We start from the raw sequence: 3,602 nt of genomic DNA, 5'->3' as shown, positions 1-3,602 counted from the left end.
GTTTTCCTTGAAAATACTAGTAAGTATTTTCATGAGGAAAATACAGGCAGCTGAAGTGGGGTGGAGGTAGGGCAGACAAAAACCTGTGGCTGCCCTATTAACCTCCCAGCTGTAGAACATGGTAAGCACTGCTGCCTGCCTACCTGGCTCAAGAAGCAGGGCCAGGAAGCTCAGGAAGCTCAGCAATGGCGGAACTGGTCCACAGCTGACTCAGTCTGTGCTGTTGCCTTCCCACCTGGCTTGGGGACAGGGAACAGGCAACCTGGCTCCATCATGAGGCATGACTGCAGAAGTAGAGGAAGAATTGAATTGGGGCACAATTCCACCACTGTGCAAACCCTGGATCCTCCACTGGCTACATTTTCATGTTTAAGATATGCACCACAATTCCCAGTACCTAATTTTTTTGAAAATATGCTTATGGTTTGCAACAAAATATGGTATGGAAAATTAAAACATCAATAGCATGGAAAAATACAAAAAAACTGGAAATAGTCAATAAAGAAAACTGTTGAGGTGTCAGGTTTTGCCAAAATAATAGGAAAATATTTCAACAATATTTTTTGGTTTAATTTTCTTTGCTTTTGGGGGGAGAAAGGCAGGTCTATTCAGCACTGCATTTAAGCACATTTTTTTAATAAAAAGTATAGGCACAAATGGGACTTTTGAAACAATAGATACCAAAAAAAGTAGACTGAATTTCAGAGGTTATGAGCATCTTAAACTACATTAACTACATCATGAGCTATAGGGGCTCAGGACTTCTGAAAACCAGCTCCCTTTCATAGGAAATTAAAGTATGGATTTAAATTTTGAATCAAGTTTCAAATTTTGGCAATACTCCTTTGCCCCCAAATGCTTACAGCCTAAATCACACTCAGCAACACTGACTGTGGGGAACAAATGCAGATGAGATATTGAACATATCAGCAAGGTTGTTATTATTATTCAGCAAATATCTACATAATTGGGGTGGCATTTTATTCTATTTAGTAATGATTTACAAAACTAGGGAAAATTGATTTTATTATTACCCATTCATTCGTGGTAAAAATTTCTTGCAAGCAAATATTTAGTTAGGGAGGTTGCTTGGGAAGCTATATGGGGAAAGCATTCTTTTGGTTGGAAGCAGCATTTTAAAAAAGTCACAGAGGCAGCTGCACAAAAAGCAGAATAACAGATTCTCCAGTGCATAATTAGCAGAGCAGAGTGTCTGGGAAAGCAACACATTAAAACCTAGTCCAATACTGGTATATTTATTATACAGAGGCTTGGTCTGGTGAAAAAAGGGCAATACAGAGGTTCAAAGGGGCATGGTATGGTCATGTGAAAGCTGAAGGTGATTATTGTGATAGTGACCATCATGATGTGGTGTTTTCACACACTGCCTTCCAACTTCTTTTCCTTTTCAAATATTCAGATTTAGCAATACACACATAATGGTTGTTTTTTTTGTTATATTCTTATGCTGTGGAAATGATACAGTAATTAGGAACAGAGTTGTGTTATCAATAGAAGAGTTTGCTGTCTGCCTTGGGCTCTAACTAGATTCAATTCTTGAGGCAGAGTTGTTCTCTGGAATATGGGCATTAATTATGGACCAAGATTTCTGAAAGAAGGGATTGACCTAAACACTGACCACCTTTTGTCCAGGACCAGTGTGTATAGGTAAATAAGATGCATTTAACATAGAATACCATAGCCCTGGCAGACATTACAACAATGGCAAGATTGGTATAAGAGGAATTTTATGTTCCATGTCAGACATGGCACCTCCTTTTGTGTCAGATCTGCATGGTAGGAGTCTCTGTGTTTGGAATGAGGCATAAAATTCCTTTGATCTCAATCACACCACTCGAGAACTAGCCTAAGCCCAATCCTGCAGAACAGGTATCAGGCAGAGTTCTCCAAGGCCCAGGACTGACCCAAACCCCGAAAAGGTTCCAGCTGATTCTTGGTTCAAGCCCCTGACAGTCTTGGGTTCAATTTGTGACCCTATACTGTCATGGGCTAGGTCTGATAATTGCTGGCTGGTTCAGAGACTGCCCAGCTCTATGCACAGTGTTTACAAGTCCCAGAAATCCAGGATGCCAGGATCTGGGAACTTCACTCCATCTTGGGGTTCCCTGGGACCTCTAGAAACTGCATGGTCAGCCTGGTTCCCTGCAATACAGCATTTTAAAGTGTTTTCATGGATGTAGCGTGTCTGCATTTATTATGCAATTTGCCAGTTAATTGTAAAGTAAATGTAGTATGTCAGGGGCCTTTATCACCACCGTCAATCCTGAAAAGCTGTCCTAAAATGGACCATATCTGGAACTGTTTTACAATGTTATTTTGTAAAGGATAAAGAGAGGGAGTTTTGAACAACCAAGAACTCTTGAGAGAGTCCAGAGGAGAGCCACATGCATGATTAGAGGTCAACAGAGCAAGCCTTATAAGGAGAGGCTGACAGCCATGGGACTCTTCAGCCTGAAGAAGCAAAGGCTCAGGATTGACTTGGTGGCAGCCTATAAGAATATAGAGGGTGTGCATCAGGAACTGGGAGAACAAGACAAAGTCTAACAGAAGACCGTTTTAGACTGGACATAAGGAAAAACTTCTTTACTGTCCAAGTCTCCAGAGTCTGGAATAGACTTCTCCCAGAAGTGGTGCAAGCACCTGCTCTGGATACCTTTAAGAAACACCTGGATGCTTATCTTGCTGCAGTGATCTGACCCCAGCTGACTTCCTACCCCTTAGGCAGGGGGCTGGACCTGATGATCTTGCGAGGTCCCTTCCAGCCCTAATGTCTATGAAATCTAGGAAACCAGGCAGAATTGGAGATAAGGCTCAGGTTAAGAGTTCTGCAGAAGAAAAGAAGGACAGAAGTTGTATGTAACCTGAAAGATGATGGACACAAATGATTCAAAAGGTATGTCTACACTAGCGACTAGAATAAAAATGTCCAAGAACCCAGGATACATACATTACCACTTAGTCGCAACATGGTCCATGCTACTGCCTTTTCAAGTCCTATTGTTATGTGTACTATTAGATCAAAGCTAATATGAGTTAGCATTCATATCTTCATTTTGTTACACCAACATATCCAAAGATAAACCTTATTTAACCAATCTATGCAACACAGAGTATGAGTAAATATACAATGCAGTAGGTCCGATTCACTTAAAATGTAAAGAAGCCATGGTATAAATGAGAATTAGTTCAATGGTTAGGCTTTTTGAATTGCAAATAAGTTTAGAGGTGAGCGTAAGAAGATATACAAAAATAGTGTAACACCCACCCACACACTTAGGTTGTGTACTGAAGCGGGGGGGGGGGGGGTTGTTTGGGTGGTGTAGGGAGGGGGGGGGGGGGGGGGATGTATGTGTGGGCAAGATGGCACCGAAAAAGACTGATATGTGGTCCTCCCTGATGGAACAAGGCTTGGGTGATGTCACACCAGATATTTAAGAACAACTCACTAAGGTTCTCTCACTTTTTCTCCTGGGGCTGCTGAGAGCTGCACAGCTGCATTGGGAGCCAGAAAACCTGCTCCCCACAGGGGGGGTCTCCCCACTTTCCTTCACTGGGGAGGCAAGCAGAAGCTATTTGTAGGG

Source organism: Alligator sinensis, unplaced genomic scaffold, assembly GCF_000455745.1.
Source record: "Alligator sinensis unplaced genomic scaffold, ASM45574v1 scaffold124_1, whole genome shotgun sequence".
NCBI lineage: Eukaryota > Metazoa > Chordata > Crocodylia > Alligatoridae > Alligator > Alligator sinensis.
The sequence above is the reverse complement of the archived record's forward strand: the minus strand, read 5'-3'. Positions refer to the sequence as shown.